Source organism: Cervus canadensis, chromosome 8 (assembly GCF_019320065.1).
Source record: "Cervus canadensis isolate Bull #8, Minnesota chromosome 8, ASM1932006v1, whole genome shotgun sequence".
NCBI lineage: Eukaryota > Metazoa > Chordata > Mammalia > Artiodactyla > Cervidae > Cervus > Cervus canadensis.
In genome coordinates this window covers 92,037,312-92,060,299 of record NC_057393.1, presented here as the reverse complement: position 1 = coordinate 92,060,299, position 22,988 = coordinate 92,037,312, and the positions used below count along the sequence as shown (strand labels likewise).

General features: G+C 60.3%; 1 long non-coding RNA gene, 4 other non-coding genes and 1 pseudogene across 5 annotated transcripts; all 6 read right to left on the bottom strand.

The window, feature by feature from the left end:
• Positions 1 to 1,223: 1,223 nt before the first annotated feature.
• LOC122446961 lies at positions 1,224 to 1,342 on the bottom strand. The gene has a single exon (XR_006271091.1). It is a non-coding gene; the product is annotated as a 5S ribosomal RNA (ribosomal RNA).
• A 3,508-nt stretch (positions 1,343 to 4,850) lies between these two features.
• Positions 4,851 to 4,969, bottom strand: LOC122446950. Its single transcript, XR_006271087.1, has one exon. It is a non-coding gene; the product is annotated as a 5S ribosomal RNA (ribosomal RNA).
• A 3,578-nt stretch (positions 4,970 to 8,547) lies between these two features.
• LOC122446946 lies at positions 8,548 to 8,666 on the bottom strand. Its single transcript, XR_006271086.1, has one exon. It is a non-coding gene; the product is annotated as a 5S ribosomal RNA (ribosomal RNA).
• A 708-nt stretch (positions 8,667 to 9,374) lies between these two features.
• LOC122446715 lies at positions 9,375 to 18,600 on the bottom strand. The gene is made up of 7 exons (XR_006270983.1): positions 18,504 to 18,600; positions 17,325 to 17,523; positions 14,924 to 15,100; positions 13,749 to 13,947; positions 13,364 to 13,529; positions 10,038 to 10,236; positions 9,375 to 9,812 (listed from the first exon to the last, which is right to left on the bottom strand). It is a non-coding gene; the product is annotated as an uncharacterized LOC122446715 (long non-coding RNA).
• On the bottom strand, positions 12,242 to 12,361 carry LOC122446900 (annotated as a pseudogene).
• On the bottom strand, positions 15,882 to 16,000 carry LOC122446848. Its single transcript, XR_006271009.1, has one exon. It is a non-coding gene; the product is annotated as a 5S ribosomal RNA (ribosomal RNA).
• Positions 18,601 to 22,988: the final 4,388 nt, after the last annotated feature.

Below are 22,988 nucleotides of genomic sequence, written 5' to 3'. Positions count from 1 at the left end.
CACATCTCCTTCATTCCCTGCATGGGCAGACAGGTTCTTTACTGCTAGCACCACCTGGGAAGCGCATTCTGGCTCTACATCTCCTTAATTTATAACTAAACTCTCTTCTAGGCAACGCAGCTTCCCGCACTCTGATCCAACACCACACACACGCGCGCGCGCGCGCACACACACCCACACACACACAGAGGGAGACACAGCGACTGACGGACAGAAGACGGGAGGCAGACACAGGAGCGAGGATGGCATCCGATCCGAGACAGACACAGTGGCACAGTCCCTGACCCACCTCAGAGAGAGGCCAGGCTGAAGAAGCAGCTTCCCCAAGGGAGGGGGCGTCAGCCTTGGGCCCCGGGCCCCAGCTGCACGCGGTGCCCTGGGGCTGGCAGAGCCCCCCCCCCCCCCACCGTGGCGTCCCCAAGACGTCTCGGCAGCCGAGGTCTCAAAGGTCCCCTTCGGCTTGGCTTCCTAAGGCAAGACCCAGCCCCCGCCCAAAGGCCAGAGGGTGAGTGTGTGAGAGTGTGTGTGCGAGTGTGTCAGGGGGCAAGGGTGTGGGCGGGCCGACTGGGGTCCAGGGGGATACCCAGAATGGAGGGCCGAGGGTGTGGAGGCCGTGGGTTGGGAAGCCTGTGTGGTTCTCTTGCTGTTTCTCTCTCCCTCTTTCTCCATCTCCCTTACCTGTGGTTTCTGGCTCCTGACCTGTCTCGGCGGCGGGGTGTGTGTGTGTGTGTGTGTGGGGTGTGTGTGTGTGTGAGCCCGCGGGAGAGCACGCGCAGTCGCGTGCGAGGATGGCACTAGGGTTGCGGGTGGGGCTGGGGCGTGGGGCAGCCGCCCCCCCCCCCCCCAGGATTACCTGAGGCTTGCCTAGGGAGCCCCAGACGGAGACTGGCAGGTCATCTGGTTTTTTGGAAGGCGAAAGCGGAGGGGCTCTCGGGCCGCACGGAGGCAGCCCAGGTCTGTGGCGGGCGTCGGACCCCGCCCCCCAGGCCCGGGTCACCCACCCGCGGAGGGGCTGGGGCCGGGGGGATCCAAGAGATGGGACGCCCGCTGCTGCCTGCGAGGGCCGCCGGCTGGAAGGCAGGCGACCGACGGCTGTGAGCGCGGTGGGGTGCGAGGGGCCAGGGTTGGGGCGGGGGCTTGCGGTGCAGGCCACGCCAGGGGTGGGGCTGGGGGAGGTGTGGGGCGGGAGAGGGGGCGGGGGCTAAAGGAGAGGGGAGGCAAAAAGCCTACAGCACCCGGTATTCCCAGGCGGTCTCCCATCCAAGTACTAACCAGGCCCGACCCTGCTTAGCTTCCGAGATCAGACGAGATCGGGCGCGTTCAGGGTGGTATGGCCGTAGACGGAGGCGGCTGCCTCCAAGCGCCCTAAGAGCCCCGCGCCGCGCCGCGCCTCCCTTTCGCTGTGACCTGCCTGCCGGGCGGGCCAGCCGGCCGCACCTCTCCAGGGGCCGCGCGCTGTACCTGAGCCGGACGACCCGCCACCGGACTCCGGCCGGCCAGGGCCGGCAGCCCGGCGGCCGGCCGACGCCGCCCCGCCCCCGCTCACCATCCCCGTGCGTGCGTGCGGGGGCGGGACGGGCGCGGAGGTCTCGGCGCTCTCCCACCCCGGGCCTCTGCAGGCCCGCCCCCGCTGGGCGGCGCCCCCACCCCCAGCCCGTTCGCTGCACAGGGCCAGGTGGCCCCGGAGGTCTCTGGCTTCCGGGCCCGCCGCTGCCCGCTGCCCGCTGCCCGCCGCCCGCGGGCCTCTGAGCCTCCTCTGGGCCTCCTGCGCAGCCCAGCTGGAGCCCTGAGCGCCCATCCTGCCCGGCACCTGCCCGGTGCCCAAACCCACGGGGAGCCAGCAGCGCGGCCGACAGGAGCGCGTCAGCCCCGCCCCTTCGCCCTATCCAGGCCCCACTTGCCCCCACGCCGCCCGCCAAGCACAGGACCGTCCTGAGAGAGCAGACGGCCGACAGGCAGGCACACGGACAGACACACAAGACACTCGCCTCACGCACCCACGCCAAGTGAGACAAGCCGGCTGGCGCAAGCTCGTCAGCCAGAGCCAGGGCCCCAGCAACCTGTGAGAGGCCGGGGCCAGAGGAAGGGACGGGAGGCCGGGTGTCAGGAGACACAGAGGCAGAGAGAGACTGAGGTTCAGAGACAGACTCGAAGACAGGGAGAGGGAGATGCAGCCGGACAGACAGACGGCGCGCGCGCGCACGCAGACACACACAGACACACACACACACACACACACACACACACACACACAGAGGGAGACACAGCGACTGACGGACAGAAAACGGGAGGCAGACACGGGAGAGAGGATGGCATCCGATCCGAGACAGACACAATGGCACAGTCCCTGACCCACCTGAGAGAGGGGCCAGGCGGAAGCAGCAGCTTCCCCAAGGGAGGGGGCATCAGCCTTGGGCCCCGGGCCCCAGCTGCACGCGGTGCCCTGGGGCTGGCAGAGCCCCGTGGGATCCCCAAGACGTCTTGGCAGCCGAGGTCTCAAAGGTCCCCTTCGGCTTGGCTTCCTAATAAGGCAAGACCCAGCCCCCGCCCAAAGGCCAGAGCGTGAGTGTGTGAGAGTGTGTGTGTGAGAGTGTCAGGGGGCAAGGGTGTGGGCGGGCCGACTGGGGTCGGGGGGGGGGGCGGGGAGGGGGGCGAGGCCGGGGCGGGATACCCAGAATGGAGGGGGAAGGGTGTGGAGCTGGGGGGTTGCATATCATGTGGGGTCCAAGCATACCGGACGGTCATCTTGTTTCTTGCAATCCGAATGCGGAGTGGCCCTCCGGCCTCTTGGAGGCAACCCAGGTCTGCGTTGGGAGTCGGGGCCCCGGTCATCCTCCCGCAGAGGGGCTATGGCCGTGGCGATCCAAAAGTTGGCACGCTGCTACCCGCCATGCCCGCTGACTGGCTGGCCGGCTGGCCGGCTGGCCAAAGGCCCTGTTGGCTGGAAGATAGGCTACGGCTTGAGGGCGTTCGGGTCATATCTGGTTTTATTCCGATGGTGTGCCTCATCCTAATGTTGCTTGGTTGATGATAGGAGAATCTCTGAGTGACACTATTTCCTTGCTTTTCAATGGATCCCTTTTGTTGCAGAACCTTTCCCTTGAAAGTGAAGGAACCTATGTCTGCACAGGCACTAATGCTCTTGCAAAGGCAAAAGCAATTCCGTCCTCCACTAGCTTGGTAAGCACCAAGTCCTTCTTGTCTTCAAGTGCTTCCTATAATACGTGCAAAGGAGGACCCGGTTTTGTGGATTCTGGAGTCAAGGAGTTAACAAGTGGACGTTACATGGTTTTAAGCATTGCTGTCACTGCCCACTTACAAACCGCCTCTAAATTTAACCCTCTGTCTTACCTGTTCTTCTCTCAGAAGGCTGTGACTGCCTTGCTGCTGCTTGTCTGCCTAAGAACCCACAATGAGATATTAACTTTCTGCCCAGAATCAAGATCCTTCATACTCTGCCTCTGTGTGCATGCTTGTGTGCCACGTTGCTTCAGTCCTGCCTGCCTGACTGTTGTGACCCCATGGGCTGTAGCCCGCCAGGCTCCTCTTACTGTAGGAGCCTCCAGGCAAGCATGCTGAAGTAGGTTGTCATGTCGTCCTCCAGGGGATCTTCCCAACCCAGGTATCAAACCCACATCTCCTTCATTCCCTGCATGGGCAGACAGGTTCTTTACTGCTAGCACCACCTGGGAAGCGCATTCTGGCTCTACATCTCCTTAATTTATAACTAAACTCTGTTCTAGGCAACGCAGCTTCCCGCACTCTGATCCAACACCACACACACGCGCGCGCGCGCGCACACACACACACACACAGAGGGAGACACAGCGACTGACGGACAGAAGACGGGAGGCAGACACAGGAGCGAGGATGGCATCCGATCCGAGACAGACACAGTGGCACAGTCCCTGACCCACCTCAGAGAGAGGCCAGGCTGAAGAAGCAGCTTCCCCAAGGGAGGGGGCGTCAGCCTTGGGCCCCGGGCCCCAGCTGCACGCGGTGCCCTGGGGCTGGCAGAGCCCCCCCCCCCCCACCGTGGCGTCCCCAAGACGTCTCGGCAGCCGAGGTCTCAAAGGTCCCCTTCGGCTTGGCTTCCTAAGGCAAGACCCAGCCCCCGCCCAAAGGCCAGAGGGTGAGTGTGTGAGAGTGTGTGTGCGAGTGTGTCAGGGGGCAAGGGTGTGGGCGGGCCGACTGGGGTCCAGGGGGATACCCAGAATGGAGGGCCGAGGGTGTGGAGGCCGTGGGTTGGGAAGCCTGTGTGGTTCTCTTGCTGTTTCTCTCTCCCTCTTTCTCCATCTCCCTTACCTGTGGTTTCTGGCTCCTGACCTGTCTCGGCGGCGGGGTGTGTGTGTGTGTGTGTGTGGGGTGTGTGTGTGTGTGAGCCCGCGGGAGAGCACGCGCAGTCGCGTGCGAGGATGGCACTAGGGTTGCGGGTGGGGCTGGGGCGTGGGGCAGCCGCCCCCCCCCCCCCCAGGATTACCTGAGGCTTGCCTAGGGAGCCCCAGACGGAGACTGGCAGGTCATCTGGTTTTTTGGAAGGCGAAAGCGGAGGGGCTCTCGGGCCGCACGGAGGCAGCCCAGGTCTGTGGCGGGCGTCGGACCCCGCCCCCCAGGCCCGGGTCACCCACCCGCGGAGGGGCTGGGGCCGGGGGGATCCAAGAGATGGGACGCCCGCTGCTGCCTGCGAGGGCCGCCGGCTGGAAGGCAGGCGACCGACGGCTGTGAGCGCGGTGGGGTGCGAGGGGCCAGGGTTGGGGCGGGGGCTTGCGGTGCAGGCCACGCCAGGGGTGGGGCTGGGGGAGGTGTGGGGCGGGAGAGGGGGCGGGGGCTAAAGGAGAGGGGAGGCAAAAAGCCTACAGCACCCGGTATTCCCAGGCGGTCTCCCATCCAAGTACTAACCAGGCCCGACCCTGCTTAGCTTCCGAGATCAGACGAGATCGGGCGCGTTCAGGGTGGTATGGCCGTAGACGGAGGCGGCTGCCTCCAAGCGCCCTAAGAGCCCCGCGCCGCGCCGCGCCTCCCTTTCGCTGTGACCTGCCTGCCGGGCGGGCCAGCCGGCCGCACCTCTCCAGGGGCCGCGCGCTGTACCTGAGCCGGACGACCCGCCACCGGACTCCGGCCGGCCAGGGCCGGCAGCCCGGCGGCCGGCCGACGCCGCCCCGCCCCCGCTCACCATCCCCGTGCGTGCGTGCGGGGGCGGGACGGGCGCGGAGGTCTCGGCGCTCTCCCACCCCGGGCCTCTGCAGGCCCGCCCCCGCTGGGCGGCGCCCCCACCCCCAGCCCGTTCGCTGCACAGGGCCAGGTGGCCCCGGAGGTCTCTGGCTTCCGGGCCCGCCGCTGCCCGCTGCCCGCTGCCCGCCGCCCGCGGGCCTCTGAGCCTCCTCTGGGCCTCCTGCGCAGCCCAGCTGGAGCCCTGAGCGCCCATCCTGCCCGGCACCTGCCCGGTGCCCAAACCCACGGGGAGCCAGCAGCGCGGCCGACAGGAGCGCGTCAGCCCCGCCCCTTCGCCCTATCCAGGCCCCACTTGCCCCCACGCCGCCCGCCAAGCACAGGACCGTCCTGAGAGAGCAGACGGCCGACAGGCAGGCACACGGACAGACACACAAGACACTCGCCTCACGCACCCACGCCAAGTGAGACAAGCCGGCTGGCGCAAGCTCGTCAGCCAGAGCCAGGGCCCCAGCAACCTGTGAGAGGCCGGGTGTCAGGAGACACAGAGGCAGAGAGAGACTGAGGTTCAGAGACAGACTCGAAGACAGGGAGAGGGAGATGCAGCCGGACAGACAGTCGGGCGCGCGCGCGCACGCAGACACACACAGACACACACACACACACACACACACACACACAGAGGGAGACACAGCGACTGACGGACAGAAAACGGGAGGCAGACACGGGAGAGAGGATGGCATCCGATCCGAGACAGACACAATGGCACAGTCCCTGACCCACCTGAGAGAGGGGCCAGGCGGAAGCAGCAGCTTCCCCAAGGGAGGGGGCATCAGCCTTGGGCCCCGGGCCCCAGCTGCACGCGGTGCCCTGGGGCTGGCAGAGCCCCGTGGGATCCCCAAGACGTCTTGGCAGCCGAGGTCTCAAAGGTCCCCTTCGGCTTGGCTTCCTAATAAGGCAAGACCCAGCCCCCGCCCAAAGGCCAGAGCGTGAGTGTGTGAGAGTGTGTGTGTGAGAGTGTCAGGGGGCAAGGGTGTGGGCGGGCCGACTGGGGTCGGGGGTGGGGGGGCGGGGGGGGGCGGGGAGGGGGGGGGAGGCCGGGGCGGGATACCCAGAATGGAGGGGGAAGGGTGTGGAGCTGGGGGGTTGCATATCATGTGGGGTCCAAGCATACCGGACGGTCATCTTGTTTCTTGCAATCCGAATGCGGAGTGGCCCTCCGGCCTCTTGGAGGCAACCCAGGTCTGCGTTGGGAGTCGGGGCCCCGGTCATCCTCCCGCAGAGGGGCTATGGCCGTGGCGATCCAAAAGTTGGCACGCTGCTACCCGCCATGCCCGCTGACTGGCTGGCCGGCTGGCCAAAGGCCCTGTTGGCTGGAAGATAGGCTACGGCTTGAGGGCGTTCGGGTCATATCTGGTTTTATTCCGATGGTGTGCCTCATCCTAATGTTACTTGGTTGATGATAGGAGAATCTCTGAGTGACACTATTTCCTTGCTTTTCAATGGATCCCTTTTGTTGCAGAACCTTTCCCTTGAAAGTGAAGGAACCTATGTCTGCACAGGCACTAATGCTCTTGCAAAGGCAAAAGCAATTCCGTCCTCCACTAGCTTGGTAAGCACCAAGTCCTTCTTGTCTTCAAGTGCTTCCTATAATACGTGCAAAGGAGGACCCGGTTTTGTGGATTCTGGAGTCAAGGAGTTAACAAGTGGACGTTACATGGTTTTAAGCATTGCTGTCACTGCCCACTTACAAACCGCCTCTAAATTTAACCCTCTGTCTTACCTGTTCTTCTCTCAGAAGGCTGTGACTGCCTTGCTGCTGCTTGTCTGCCTAAGAACCCACAATGAGATATTAACTTTCTGCCCAGAATCAAGATCCTTCATACTCTGCCTCTGTGTGCATGCTTGTGTGCCACGTTGCTTCAGTCCTGCCTGCCTGACTGTTGTGACCCCATGGGCTGTAGCCCGCCAGGCTCCTCTTACTGTAGGAGCCTCCAGGCAAGCATGCTGAAGTAGGTTGTCATGTCGTCCTCCAGGGGATCTTCCCAACCCAGTATCAAACCCACATCTCCTTCATTCCCTGCATGGGCAGACAGGTTCTTTACTGCTAGCACCACCTGGGAAGCGCATTCTGGCTCTACATCTCCTTAATTTATAACTAAACTCTCTTCTAGGCAACGCAGCTTCCCGCACTCTGATCCAACACCACACACACGCGCGCGCGCGCGCACACACACCCACACACACACAGAGGGAGACACAGCGACTGACGGACAGAAGACGGGAGGCAGACACAGGAGCGAGGATGGCATCCGATCCGAGACAGACACAGTGGCACAGTCCCTGACCCACCTCAGAGAGAGGCCAGGCTGAAGAAGCAGCTTCCCCAAGGGAGGGGGCGTCAGCCTTGGGCCCCGGGCCCCAGCTGCACGCGGTGCCCTGGGGCTGGCAGAGCGCCCCCCCCCCACCGTGGCGTCCCCAAGACGTCTTGGCAGCCGAGGTCTCAAAGGTCCCCTTCGGCTTGGCTTCCTAAGGCAAGACCCAGCCCCCGCCCAAAGGCCAGAGGGTGAGTGTGTGAGAGTGTGTGTGCGAGTGTGTCAGGGGGCAAGGGTGTGGGCGGGCCGACTGGGGTCCAGGGGGACACCCAGAATGGAGGGCCGAGGGTGTGGAGGCCGTGGGTTGGGAAGCCTGTGTGGTTCTCTTGCTGTTTCTCTCTCCCTCTTTCTCCATCTCCCTTACCTGTGGTTTCTGGCTCCTGACCTGTCTCGGCGGCGGGGTGGTGTGTGTGGTGGTGTGTGTGTGTGTGTGTGTGTGTGTGTGTGTGTGTGTGTGTGTGTGTGTGTGTGTGTGTGTGTGTGTGTGTGTGTGTGTGTGTGTGTGTGTGTGTGTGTGTGTGTGTGTGTGTGTGAGCCCGCGGGAGAGCATGCGCAGTCGCGTGCGAGGATGGCACTAGGGTTGCGGGTGGGGCTGGGGCGTGGGGCAGCCGCCCCCCCCCCCCCCAGGATTACCTGAGGCTTGCCTAGGGAGCCCCAGACGGAGACTGGAAGGTCATCTGGTTTTTTGGAAGGCGAAAGCGGAGGGGCTCTCGGGCCGCACGGAGGCAGCCCAGGTCTGTGGCGGGCGTCGGACCCCGCCCCCCAGGCCCGGGTCACCCACCCGCGGAGGGGCTGGGGCCGGGGGGATCCAAGAGATGGGACGCCCGCTGCTGCCTGCGAGGGCCGCCGGCTGGAAGGCAGGCGACCGACGGCTGTGAGCGCGGTGGGGTGCGAGGGGCCAGGGTTGGGGCGGGGGCTTGCGGTGCAGGCCACGCCAGGGGTGGGGCTGGGGGAGGTGTGGGGCGGGAGAGGGGGCGGGGGCTAAAGGAGAGGGGAGGCAAAAAGCCTACAGCACCCGGTATTCCCAGGCGGTCTCCCATCCAAGTACTAACCAGGCCCGACCCTGCTTAGCTTCCGAGATCAGACGAGATCGGGCGCGTTCAGGGTGGTATGGCCGTAGACGGAGGCGGCTGCCTCCAAGCGCCCTAAGAGCCCCGCGCCGCGCCGCGCCTCCCTTTCGCTGTGACCTGCCTGCCGGGCGGGCCAGCCGGCCGCACCTCTCCAGGGGCCGCGCGCTGTACCTGAGCCGGACGACCCGCCACCGGACTCCGGCCGGCCAGGGCCGGCAGCCCGGCGGCCGGCCGACGCCGCCCCGCCCCCGCTCACCATCCCCGTGCGTGCGTGCGGGGGCGGGACGGGCGCGGAGGTCTCGGCGCTCTCCCACCCCGGGCCTCTGCAGGCCCGCCCCCGCTGGGCGGCGCCCCCACCCCCAGCCCGTTCGCTGCACAGGGCCAGGTGGCCCCGGAGGTCTCTGGCTTCCGGGCCCGCCGCTGCCCGCTGCCCGCTGCCCGCTGCCCGCCGCCCGCGGGCCTCTGAGCCTCCTCTGGGCCTCCTGCGCAGCCCAGCTGGAGCCCCGAGCGCCCATCCTGCCCGGCACCTGCCCGGTGCCCAAACCCACGGGGAGCCAGCAGCGCGGCCGACAGGAGCGCGTCAGCCCCGCCCCTTCGCCCTATCCAGGCCCCACTTGCCCCCACGCCGCCCGCCAAGCACAGGACCGTCCTGAGAGAGCAGACGGCCGACAGGCAGGCACACGGACAGACACACAAGACACTCGCCTCACGCACCCACGCCAAGTGAGACAAGCCGGCTGGCGCAAGCTCGTCAGCCAGAGCCAGGGCCCCAGCAACCTGTGAGAGGCCGGGTGTCAGGAGACACAGAGGCAGAGAGAGACTGAGGTTCAGAGACAGACTCGAAGACAGGGAGAGGGAGATGCAGCCGGACAGACAGTCGGGCGCGCGCGCGCACGCAGACACACACAGACACACACACACACACACACAGAGGGAGACACAGCGACTGACGGACAGAAAACGGGAGGCAGACACGGGAGAGAGGATGGCATCCGATCCGAGACAGACACAATGGCACAGTCCCTGACCCACCTGAGAGAGGGGCCAGGCGGAAGCAGCAGCTTCCCCAAGGGAGGGGGCATCAGCCTTGGGCCCCGGGCCCCAGCTGCACGCGGTGCCCTGGGGCTGGCAGAGCCCCGTGGGATCCCCAAGACGTCTTGGCAGCCGAGGTCTCAAAGGTCCCCTTCGGCTTGGCTTCCTAATAAGGCAAGACCCAGCCCCCGCCCAAAGGCCAGAGCGTGAGTGTGTGAGAGTGTGTGTGTGAGAGTGTCAGGGGGCAAGGGTGTGGGCGGGCCGACTGGGGTCGGGGGTGGGGGGGCGGGGGGGGGCGGGGAGGGGGGGGGAGGCCGGGGCGGGATACCCAGAATGGAGGGGGAAGGGTGTGGAGCTGGGGGGTTGCATATCATGTGGGGTCCAAGCATACCGGACGGTCATCTTGTTTCTTGCAATCCGAATGCGGAGTGGCCCTCCGGCCTCTTGGAGGCAACCCAGGTCTGCGTTGGGAGTCGGGGCCCCGGTCATCCTCCCGCAGAGGGGCTATGGCCGTGGCGATCCAAAAGTTGGCACGCTGCTACCCGCCATGCCCGCTGACTGGCTGGCCGGCTGGCCAAAGGCCCTGTTGGCTGGAAGATAGGCTACGGCTTGAGGGCGTTCGGGTCATATCTGGTTTTATTCCGATGGTGTGCCTCATCCTAATGTTACTTGGTTGATGATAGGAGAATCTCTGAGTGACACTATTTCCTTGCTTTTCAATGGATCCCTTTTGTTGCAGAACCTTTCCCTTGAAAGTGAAGGAACCTATGTCTGCACAGGCACTAATGCTCTTGCAAAGGCAAAAGCAATTCCGTCCTCCACTAGCTTGGTAAGCACCAAGTCCTTCTTGTCTTCAAGTGCTTCCTATAATACGTGCAAAGGAGGACCCGGTTTTGTGGATTCTGGAGTCAAGGAGTTAACAAGTGGACGTTACATGGTTTTAAGCATTGCTGTCACTGCCCACTTACAAACCGCCTCTAAATTTAACCCTCTGTCTTACCTGTTCTTCTCTCAGAAGGCTGTGACTGCCTTGCTGCTGCTTGTCTGCCTAAGAACCCACAATGAGATATTAACTTTCTGCCCAGAATCAAGATCCTTCATACTCTGCCTCTGTGTGCATGCTTGTGTGCCACGTTGCTTCAGTCCTGCCTGCCTGACTGTTGTGACCCCATGGGCTGTAGCCCGCCAGGCTCCTCTTACTGTAGGAGCCTCCAGGCAAGCATGCTGAAGTAGGTTGTCATGTCGTCCTCCAGGGGATCTTCCCAACCCAGGTATCAAACCCACATCTCCTTCATTCCCTGCATGGGCAGACAGGTTCTTTACTGCTAGCACCACCTGGGAAGCGCATTCTGGCTCTACATCTCCTTAATTTATAACTAAACTCTCTTCTAGGCAACGCAGCTTCCCGCACTCTGATCCAACACCACACACACGCGCGCGCGCGCGCACACACACCCACACACACACAGAGGGAGACACAGCGACTGACGGACAGAAGACGGGAGGCAGACACAGGAGCGAGGATGGCATCCGATCCGAGACAGACACAGTGGCACAGTCCCTGACCCACCTCAGAGAGAGGCCAGGCTGAAGAAGCAGCTTCCCCAAGGGAGGGGGCGTCAGCCTTGGGCCCCGGGCCCCAGCTGCACGCGGTGCCCTGGGGCTGGCAGAGCGCCCCCCCCCCCACCGTGGCGTCCCCAAGACGTCTTGGCAGCCGAGGTTTCAAAGGTCCCCTTCGGCTTGGCTTCCTAAGGCAAGACCCAGCCCCCGCCCAAAGGCCAGAGGGTGAGTGTGTGAGAGTGTGTGTGCGAGTGTGTCAGGGGGCAAGGGTGTGGGCGGGCCGACTGGGGTCCAGGGGGACACCCAGAATGGAGGGCCGAGGGTGTGGAGGCCGTGGGTTGGGAAGCCTGTGTGGTTCTCTTGCTGTTTCTCTCTCCCTCTTTCTCCATCTCCCTTACCTGTGGTTTCTGGCTCCTGACCTGTCTCGGCGGCGGGGGGTGTGTGTGTGTGTGTGTGTGTGTGTGTGTGTGTGTGTGTGTGTGTGTGTGTGTGTGTGTGTGTGTGTGTGTGTGTGTGTGTGTGTGTGTGTGTGTGTGTGTGTGTGTGTGTGTGTGTGTGTGTGTGAGCCCGCGGGAGAGCATGCGCAGTCGCGTGCGAGGATGGCACTAGGGTTGCGGGTGGGGTTGGGGCGTGGGGCAGCCGCCCCCCCCCCTCCCCAGGATTACCTGAGGCTTGCCTAGGGAGCCCCAGACGGAGACTGGAAGGTCATCTGGTTTTTTGGAAGGCGAAAGCGGAGGGGCTCTCGGGCCGCACGGAGGCAGCCCAGGTCTGTGGCGGGCGTCGGCCCCCGCCCCCCAGGCCCGGGTCACCCACCCGCGGAGGGGCTGGGGCCGGGGGGATCCAAGAGATGGGACGCCCGCTGCTGCCTGCGAGGGCCGCCGGCTGGAAGGCAGGCGACCGACGGCTGTGGGCGCGGTGGGGTGCGAGGGGCCAGGGTTGGGGCGGGGGCTTGCGGTGCAGGCCACGCCAGGGGTGGGGCTGGGGGAGGTGTGGGGCGGGAGAGGGGGCGGGGGCTAAAGGAGGGGGGAGGCAAAAAGCCTACAGCACCCGGTATTCCCAGGCGGATCTCCCATCCAAGTACTAACCAGGCCCGACCCTGGCTTAGCTTCCAGATCAGACGAGATCGGGCGCGTTCAGGGTGGTATTGGCGTAGACGGAGGCGGCTGCCTCCAAGCGCCCTAAGGCCCCGCGCCGCCGCCGCGCCTCCCTTTCGCTGTGACCTGCCGCCCGGGCGGGCCAGCCGAACCCGGCCCACCTCTCAGGGGGCCGCGCGCTGTTACCTTGAGCCGGGACGACCCGCCACCGACTCCGGCCGGCCAGGGCCGGCAGCCCCGCGCCGGCCGACGCCGCCCCCGCCCCAGCTCACCATCCCGTGCGTGCGTGCGGGCGGACGGCGCGGAGGGTCTCGGCGCTCTCCCACCCCGGGCTCTTGCAGGCCCGCCCCCGGATTAAGTAATTGACTGGGCGCGCCCCCACCCCAGCCGTTTCGCTGCACAGGGGAGGTGGCCCCGGAGGTATCTCTGGCTTCCGGGGCCCGCCGCTGCCCGCTGCGCTGCCCGTCATGCCCGCGCCCGCGGGCCTCTGAGCTCCCTCATGGGCCTCTGCGCAGCCCAGCTGGAGCCCTGAGCGCCCATCCTGCCCGGCACCTGCCCGGTGCCCAAACCCACGGGGAGCCAGCAGCGCGGCCGACAGGAGCGCGTCAGCCCCGCCCCTTCGCCCTATCCAGGCCCCACTTGCCCCCACGCCGCCCGCCAAGCACAGGACCGTCCTGAGAGAGCAGACGGCCGACAGGCAGGCACACGGACAGACACACAAGACACCCGCCTCACGCACCCACGCCAAGTGAGACAAGCCGGCTGGCGCAAGCTCGTCAGCCAGAGCCAGGGCCCCAGCAACCTGTGAGAGGCCGGGTGTCAGGAGACACAGAGGCAGAGAGAGACTGAGGTTCAGAGACAGACTCGAAGACAGGGAGAGGGAGATGCAGCCGGACAGACAGTCGGGCGCGCGCGCGCACGCAGACACACACAGACACACACAGACACACACACACACACAGAGGGAGACACAGCGACTGACGGACAGAAAACGGGAGGCAGACACGGGAGAGAGGATGGCATCCGATCCGAGACAGACACAATGGCACAGTCCCTGACCCACCTGAGAGAGGGGCCAGGCGGAAGCAGCAGCTTCCCCAAGGGAGGGGGCATCAGCCTGGGGCCCCGGGCCCCAGCTGCACGCGGTGCCCTGGGGCTGGCAGAGCCCCGTGGGATCCCCAAGACGTCTTGGCAGCCGAGGTCTCAAAGGTCCCCTTCGGCTTGGCTTCCTAATAAGGCAAGACCCAGCCCCCGCCCAAAGGCCAGAGCGTGAGTGTGTGAGAGTGTGTGTGTGAGAGTGTCAGGGGGCAAGGGTGTGGGCGGGCCGACTGGGGTCGGGGGGTGGGGGGGGGGGCGGGGAGGGGGGGGAGGCCGGGGCGGGATACCCAGAATGGAGGGGGAAGGGTGTGGAGCTGGGGGGTTGCATATCATGTGGGGTCCAAGCATACCGGACGGTCATCTTGTTTCTTGCAATCCGAATGCGGAGTGGCCCTCCGGCCTCTTGGAGGCAACCCAGGTCTGCGTTGGGAGTCGGGGCCCCGGTCATCCTCCCGCAGAGGGGCTATGGCCGTGGCGATCCAAAAGTTGGCACGCTGCTACCCGCCATGCCCGCTGACTGGCTGGCCGGCTGGCCAAAGGCCCTGTTGGCTGGAAGATAGGCTACGGCTTGAGGGCGTTCGGGTCATATCTGGTTTTATTCCGATGGTGTGCCTCATCCTAATGTTACTTGGTTGATGATAGGAGAATCTCTGAGTGACACTATTTCCTTGCTTTTCAATGGATCCCTTTTGTTGCAGAACCTTTCCCTTGAAAGTGAAGGAACCTATGTCTGCACAGGCACCAATGCTCTTGCAAAGGCAAAAGCAATTCCGTCCTCCACTAGCTTGGTAAGCACCAAGTCCTTCTTGTCTTCAAGTGCTTCCTATAATACGTGCAAAGGAGGACCCGGTTTTGTGGATTCTGGAGTCAAGGAGTTAACAAGTGGACGTTACATGGTTTTAAGCATTGCTGTCACTGCCCACTTACAAACCGCCTCTAAATTTAACCCTCTGTCTTACCTGTTCTTCTCTCAGAAGGCTGTGACTGCCTTGCTGCTGCTTGTCTGCCTAAGAACCCACAATGAGATATTAACTTTCTGCCCAGAATCAAGATCCTTCATACTCTGCCTCTGTGTGCATGCTTGTGTGCCACGTTGCTTCAGTCCTGCCTGCCTGACTGTTGTGACCCCATGGGCTGTAGCCCGCCAGGCTCCTCTTACTGTAGGAGCCTCCAGGCAAGCATGCTGAAGTAGGTTGTCATGTCGTCCTCCAGGGGATCTTCCCAACCCAGGTATCAAACCCACATCTCCTTCATTCCCTGCATGGGCAGACAGGTTCTTTACTGCTAGCACCACCTGGGAAGCGCATTCTGGCTCTACATCTCCTTAATTTATAACTAAACTCTGTTCTAGGCAACGCAGCTTCCCGCACTCTGATCCAACACCACACACACGCGCGCGCGCGCGCACACACACACACACACAGAGGGAGACACAGCGACTGACGGACAGAAGACGGGAGGCAGACACAGGAGCGAGGATGGCATCCGATCCGAGACAGACACAGTGGCACAGTCCCTGACCCACCTCAGAGAGAGGCCAGGCTGAAGAAGCAGCTTCCCCAAGGGAGGGGGCGTCAGCCTTGGGCCCCGGGCCCCAGCTGCACGCGGTGCCCTGGGGCTGGCAGAGCCCCCCCCCCCCACCGTGGCGTCCCCAAGACGTCTCGGCAGCCGAGGTCTCAAAGGTCCCCTTCGGCTTGGCTTCCTAAGGCAAGACCCAGCCCCCGCCCAAAGGCCAGAGGGTGAGTGTGTGAGAGTGTGTGTGCGAGTGTGTCAGGGGGCAAGGGTGTGGGCGGGCCGACTGGGGTCCAGGGGGATACCCAGAATGGAGGGCCGAGGGTGTGGAGGCCGTGGGTTGGGAAGCCTGTGTGGTTCTCTTGCTGTTTCTCTCTCCCTCTTTCTCCATCTCCCTTACCTGTGGTTTCTGGCTCCTGACCTGTCTCGGCGGCGGGGTGGGTGTGTGGGTGTGTGTGGGGTGTGTGTGTGTGTGTGTGTGTGTGTGTGTGTGTGTGTGTGAGCCCGCGGGAGAGCACGCGCAGTCGCGTGCGAGGATGGCACTAGGGTTGCGGGTGGGGCTGGGGCGTGGGGCAGCCGCCCCCCCCCCCCCCAGGATTACCTGAGGCTTGCCTAGGGAGCCCCAGACGGAGACTGGCAGGTCATCTGGTTTTTTGGAAGGCGAAAGCGGAGGGGCTCTCGGGCCGCACGGAGGCAGCCCAGGTCTGTGGCGGGCGTCGGACCCCGCCCCCCAGGCCCGGGTCACCCACCCGCGGAGGGGCTGGGGCCGGGGGGATCCAAGGGATGGGACGCCCGCTGCTGCCTGCGAGGGCCGCCGGCTGGAAGGCAGGCGACCGACGGCTGTGAGCGCGGTGGGGTGCGAGGGGCCAGGGTTGGGGCGGGGGCTTGCGGTGCAGGCCACGCCAGGGGTGGGGCTGGGGGAGGCGTGGGGCGGGAGAGGGGGCGGGGGCTAAAGGAGAGGGGAGGCAAAAAGCCTACAGCACCCGGTATTCCCAGGCGGTCTCCCATCCAAGTACTAACCAGGCCCGACCCTGCTTAGCTTCCGAGATCAGACGAGATCGGGCGCGTTCAGGGTGGTATGGCCGTAGACAGAGGCGGCTGCCTCCAAGCGCCCTAAGAGCCCCGCGCCGCGCCGCGCCTCCCTTTCGCTGTGACCTGCCTGCCGGGCGGGCCAGCCGGCCGCACCTCTCCAGGGGCCGCGCGCTGTACCTGAGCCGGACGACCCGCCACCGGACTCCGGCCGGCCAGGGCCGGCAGCCCGGCGGCCGGCCGACGCCGCCCCGCCCCCGCTCACCACCCCCGTGCGTGCGTGCGGGGGCGGGACGGGCGCGGAGGTCTCGGCGCTCTCCCACCCCGGGCCTCTGCAGGCCCGCCCCCGCTGGGCGGCGCCCCCACCCCCAGCCCGTTCGCTGCACAGGGCCAGGTGGCCCCGGAGGTCTCTGGCTTCCGGGCCCGCCGCTGCCCGCTGCCCGCTGCCCGCCGCCCGCGGGCCTCTGAGCCTCCTCTGGGCCTCCTGCGCAGCCCAGCTGGAGCCCTGAGCGCCCAGCCTGCCCGGCACCTGCCCGGTGCCCAAACCCACGGGGAGCCAGCAGCGCGGCCGACAGGAGCGCGTCAGCCCCGCCCCTTCGCCCTATCCAGGCCCCACTTGCCCCCACGCCGCCCGCCAAGCACAGGACCGGCCTGAGAGAGCAGACGGCCGACAGGCAGGCACACGGACAGACACACAAGACACTCGCCTCACGCACCCACGCCAAGTGAGACAAGCCGGCTGGCGCAAGCTCGTCAGCCAGAGCCAGGGCCCCAGCAACCTGTGAGAGGCCGGGGGTCAGGAGACACAGAGGCAGAGAGAGACTGAGGTTCAGAGACAGACTCGAAGACAGGGAGAGGGAGATGCAGCCGGACAGACAGTCGGGCGCGCGCGCGCACGCAGACACACACAGACACACACACACACACACACAGAGGGAGACACAGCGACTGACGGACAGAAAACGGGAGGCAGACACGGGAGAGAGGATGGCATCCGATCCGAGACAGACACAATGGCACAGTCCCGGACCCACCTGAGAGAGGGGCCAGGCGGAAGCAGCAGCTTCCCCAAGGGAGGGGGCATCAGCCTTGGGCCCCGGGCCCCAGCTGCACGCGGTGCCCTGGGGCTGGCAGAGCCCTGTGGGATCCCCAAGACGTCTTGGCAGCCGAGGTCTCAAAGGTCCCCTTCGGCTTGGCTAGCTAAGGCAAGACCCAGCCCCCGCTCAAAGGCCAGAGGGTGAGTGTGTGAGAGTGTGTGTGCGAGTGTGTCAGGGGGCAAGGGTGTGGGCGGGCCGACTGGGGTCCGGGGTGGGGGGGCATACCCAGAATGGAGGGGGAAGGGTGTGGAGCTGGGGGGTTGCATATCATGTGGGGTCCAAGCATACCGGACGGTCATCTTGTTTCTTGCAATCCGAATGCGGAGTGGCCCTCCGGCCTCTTGGAGGCAACCCAGGTCTGCGTTGGGAGTCGGGGCCCCGGTCATCCTCCCGCAGAGGGGCTATGGCCGTGGCGATCCAAAAGTTGGCACGCTGCTACCCGCCATGCCCGCTGACTGGCTGGCCGGCTGGCCAAAGGCCCTGTTGGCTGGCAGATAGGCTACGGCTTGAGGGCGTTCGGGTCATATCTGGTTTTATTCCGATGGTGTGCCTCATCCTAATGTTGCTTGGTTGATGATAGGAGAATCTCTGAGTGACACTATTTCCTTGCTTTTCAATGGATCCCTTTTGTTGCAGAACCTTTCCCTTGAAAGTGAAGGAACCTATGTCTGCACAGGCACTAATGCTCTTGCAAAGGCAAAAGCAATTCCGTCCTCCACTAGCTTGGTAAGCACCAAGTCCTTCTTGTCTTCAAGTGCTTCCTATAATACGTGCAAAGGAGGACCCGGTTTTGTGGATTCTGGAGTCAAGGAGTTAACAAGTGGACGTTACATGGTTTTAAGCATTGCTGTCACTGCCCACTTACAAACCGCCTCTAAATTTAACCCTCTGTCTTACCTGTTCTTCTCTCAGAAGGCTGTGACTGCCTTGCTGCTGCTTGTCTGCCTAAGAACCCACAATGAGATATTAACTTTCTGCCCAGAATCAAGATCCTTCATACTCTGCCTCTGTGTGCATGCTTGTGTGCCACGTTGCTTCAGTCCTGCCTGCCTGACTGTTGTGACCCCATGGGCTGTAGCCCGCCAGGCTCCTCTTACTGTAGGAGCCTCCAGGCAAGCATGCTGAAGTAGGTTGTCATGTCGTCCTCCAGGGGATCTTCCCAACCCAGGTATCAAACCCACATCTCCTTCATTCCCTGCATGGGCAGACAGGTTCTTTACTGCTAGCACCACCTGGGAAGCGCATTCTGGCTCTACATCTCCTTAATTTATAACTAACCTCTGTTCTAGGCAACGCAGCTTCCCGCACTCTGATCCAACACCACACACACGCGCGCGCGCGCGCACACACACCCACACACACACAGAGGGAGACACAGCGACTGACGGACAGAAGACGGGAGGCAGACACAGGAGCGAGGATGGCATCCGATCCGAGACAGACACAGTGGCACAGTCCCTGACCCACCTCAGAGAGAGGCCAGGCTGAAGAAGCAGCTTCCCCAAGGGAGGGGGCGTCAGCCTTGGGCCCCGGGCCCCAGCTGCACGCGGTGCCCTGGGGCTGGCAGAGCGCCCCCCTCCCCCACCGTGGCGTCCCCAAGACGTCTTGGCAGCCGAGGTTTCAAAGGTCCCCTTCGGCTTGGCTTCCTAAGGCAAGACCCAGCCCCCGCCCAAAGGCCAGAGGGTGAGTGTGTGAGAGTGGGTGTGCGAGTGTGTCAGGGGGCAAGGGTGTGGGCGGGCCGACTGGGGTCCAGGGGGATACCCAGAATGGAGGGCCGAGGGTGTGGAGGCCGTGGGTTGGGAAGCCTGTGTGGTTCTCTTGCTGTTTCTCTCTCCCTCTTTCTCCATCTCCCTTACCTGTGGTTTCCAGCTGAGCTGTCTGGATGGAGTGGTGTTTTTGTGTGTGTGTGAGCATGTGTGTGTGTGTGTGTGTGTCCATGTGTGTCTGTCTGTGCGCGCAGGCACATGCGGTCAACTACGAGGCTGGGGGTGGGGACATTTTGAAATATATGTGCAACCAAGCATGCACTGGACTACACTTTACAACCACATAAAGATATTTTTTATTGGGAGATAAATGGATAAAGAAAAAGAGACCTATGTACACAATGGAACTTGACTCTGCCAGAAGAAAATGACATAATGTGATTTTCAGGAACATTGAGAAAGCCAGGTTGATCAAACCACGTGAATAAAATCAAAATAAAAAAAGATATATGTCTTTAGATATCATTTATAGCTGGAATTAATAAACACCCACCAATTTATTCACTGAGAAACATGAAGACTCAGAGACCTAGAGAACAATCTTCTGATTATTAAGGAGAAAGCAAGTGGAAAGGGATAAAATAGAAGGTTAGAGTAAGCAATTATAATCATTCCATGTAAAAAAGGTAATCATCAAAGACCTAGGTATAACAAAGGATTTCTGTGAACACACTGTAATGAATTCCATGGGGAAAAATGCAAATATGAATATATATATATATATATATATATATGTATTCGTGTGTGTGTGTAAAACTGAAAACACTGTTTTTTGGGGTTTTTTTTTTTTTTGGTTGGATGAGGTAATTTGGCCTAAAGGCTTAAGGAAATCTGTGTAATATCTAGTGGAGTCCCTTGCTTCAGTTTATTAGATGTCAGGGTTTCCTGCATAATAAACCCTCCTGGCCTCTAACGTAGAACTCACCTATGAATCCTGTCTGACTTGAGCTTTTCTGTATGTCAACATGATGTGGTTTTGTTTGTTTGCTTGCTTGTTTTTGATTAAAATATTGAAGTGTTGGCTTTACAAAAGAACTTTATAAAATGCAGAGACACAAATACGAAAGAAGTAAAATAGCTCAGTATCCTTCCACCTAAAGGTAGCGGCTGCAAACATTTTTATTAATTTCTGATTCCCTTCCTAGGCATGGACACACTTACCTGCATTAAATGTGGTTAAGGCTTACATTCTTCTCTAATTATTGCCTTTTATCCCCAAATTTTTAAAAAGAAATTTCAAAATCCATAGAAGTTCGGAGAAAACTAACATCCATCTGACTTCATCAAATTGAACGTTTTGTCTTGTTTGTGTCAGATTTTTTTAAGGGAGGGGTGGGAGGAGAATAAAATAGTCCGTTGGTATTCCTTTTGTGTGTTTCCCTAACAGCCTTCACTCCTTGTCCTGTTCCCTCCATCCTTAGAGGCACTTTGGTGTGTTTTCTTCCAGTTCATATGCTTGTGGTTTTACTACTGCATTTTCGCATGGATATTCACATTTGTTGGTGTTGTTTAGTCCCTAAGTCATGTGTGACTTTTTGCAACCACATGGACTGTAGCCTGCCTGGCTCTGTCCATGGGATTTCCCAGGCAAGACTATTGGAGTGAGTAGCCATTTCGTTCTCTAGGGGATGTTCCTGAGCCAGGGATAGAACCTGTCTCTCTTATGTCTCCTGCATTGGCGGGCAGATTCTTTAACACTAGTGCCACCTGGGAAGTCTGGATATTCACATACTTATCCCTTTATCTATAGGTGAGATAGAAAATGCTATGTGTGTTTCTTTTAATGTAATTAAATCTGTCAGTCTTTTCCTTTAGGATTTCTACCTTGGTTGATGTATACAGTACAATCTTTGTTGCATCAAGTCTGTGTGACTTTTAATCTATAACTTTTTTACTATTTTACAGTGGTCAAACAACTCCATTTCCAGAAGACATGTCTTTTCTATGGTTTAAAAAAAAATGGGCATTTACAAGATACACGATTTTCTAACTTGACTTTATCATACTTCAGCAACCTCTTTGTATCTAAAAGGCCTAGATATAGCGCGAGTTTCCTTTTGCAAGGTTGAGTGAAAAGTTGAGAGCAGCTTTTTCATATTATAAACATAGGCCTTCTATAAATGGACAGTAAGTCTTCCCAAAGGGCGATGGGCAGTTCCTATTGGCTGCATGCGGTAAGTTATTCCACCATTTCTGTTAATATCTTTTGAACCGTTCATTTCTACCTGTCGCCCACGACGGCCCCGCTCACCTTCCGGGCCGTTAAGGTCTTTGTCAGTCTTCATGCGTGAGCGGTCACCTCAGGTACCGGATCTGCACGGGTCCAAGGCGTCCACACCCACCCGCGGGGGCCTGGCGGAGGCTTGGCCTAAGCCCTGCAGCCTTGGGCCAAGAAACCCGGTGGTTGGTCAGCGAGATCCAGGCTCTGAGCGGCCGCCGCCATTAGGCGGCAGAGGTGAGGGTGAGGGTGAGGTTTGCTGCGACTTCCAGTGGGTGGCGGTGGTGAGAGCTCTGAGGCCTCGCAAGACGGAACCCAAGCTGAGTGAGTGCGCCGCCAGTTCACCTACCCTCCGGGGTCCTGGCCCAGGGGCCCCCAGTTCACCCGCCCGCAGGAGGTGCCGTCCGGGGCCCCTGTTCACCTGCCCACCGGAGGCCAGAGGACCTGGAGGGTCCCCGGGTTGAAGGCTGCCATCCGCTTCTCACCGTGCTCCCTGCCGGAACTGTATGTAATGTTCTTCAAATGCAAAGATTATAGACATGTAGAACAGATCAGTAATTGCCTGGTATTAAAGAAGCAGTGGGGTGGGTGGAAAGGAGATACAACTGTAAAAAGCAACTTGAGGGATCCTTGTGATAGAAGTGTTCTCTATTGACTAAACTCTTTGCGACCCCATGGATTGTGGCCTACCAGAAACCTCAGTCCGTGGGATTTTCCAGGCAAGAATACTGGAGTGGGTTGCCATTTCCTTTTCCAGAATTAATGTCAACTATACCGCAATTTAAAAATTGGTGGAGAAAGGGTGAACATTCAATACATGGGGTTCAAATATGATTATTAATATCCAAAGGAAAAATATTAGAAAATGTCAATCCATTAAAGAATAAATTCCAGGTGGATTAAAATCTACTTATGAAAAGTAAATCTTAAAGCATTTAGAAAAAGAATATATAGAATATCTGTATGATCTCTGGGTGATGTTTGTGTCCTTAACTAAGATACAAAGGGCATAAATTACGAAGGAAAATATTTATAAATTCAAGCAGGTTAAGCAAACACCTTTGTGTCATACAAATGTATACTATGGGGACTTACCCTGGTGGTCCAGTGGTTAAGACACTGCGCTTCAACTGCAGGGGTCGGGGTTTGATCCCTCGTGGGGGAACTAGGATCCTGCATGCATGTCCTGTGATGTCAGCACAAAAAAAAAAAGGAAAAAAGAAGAAAAGCGCATAGAGTGTGAGAAAATCCCAATAATTGCAATTATAACCAATAAGAATTTAGTTGTATGAGAGTACTTGAAATACAATAAAACAAATAGCAAATAGCTTAATAGAAGAATGGGAAAAGGATATGAAAATGGAATTCAGCAGAACGGAGAATCTGCCATAGTCTAAACGTGAAAAATACTAACCTCACTAACAACAAATGCCAAAAAAATATAAAGATATTTCATATTCTTTATTTTTTTTCTTTATTTGTTATTATTATATTATTTATTATTTTTTCTGTCATACCACTTGATGAATCAGCCATAGATTTAACGTTATTCCCATCCCGCATCCCCCCTCCCACCTCCCTCTCCACGAGTCCCTGGGTCTTCCCAGTGAGGAGTCGGCCAAATTCTTTTACGTTTAAAAATGCCAAATATTGGCCTGATGTGTAAAAACCAAGAACCTTTTCCTGCCACTTACTAAAGGGAATGAAAATGGGTTTATTACAACCTTAAAATTGACAGTTTGTCATTATCTGCTACTAGTGAAGCTCTCAATGTCCACAACAGAGCAGTCTCACTAGAGTACGTATCCCAAAAAATGAGTGCAAATGTACCCTTTGTTGGAGTTGTTCAGTCACTCAGTTGAGTCCGACTCTTTGCAACTCCATGGACTGTGGCCTACCAGGTTCCTCTGTCCATGGATTTCCCAGTCTAGAATGCTGGAGTGGGTTGCCATTTCCTTTGGGGATCTT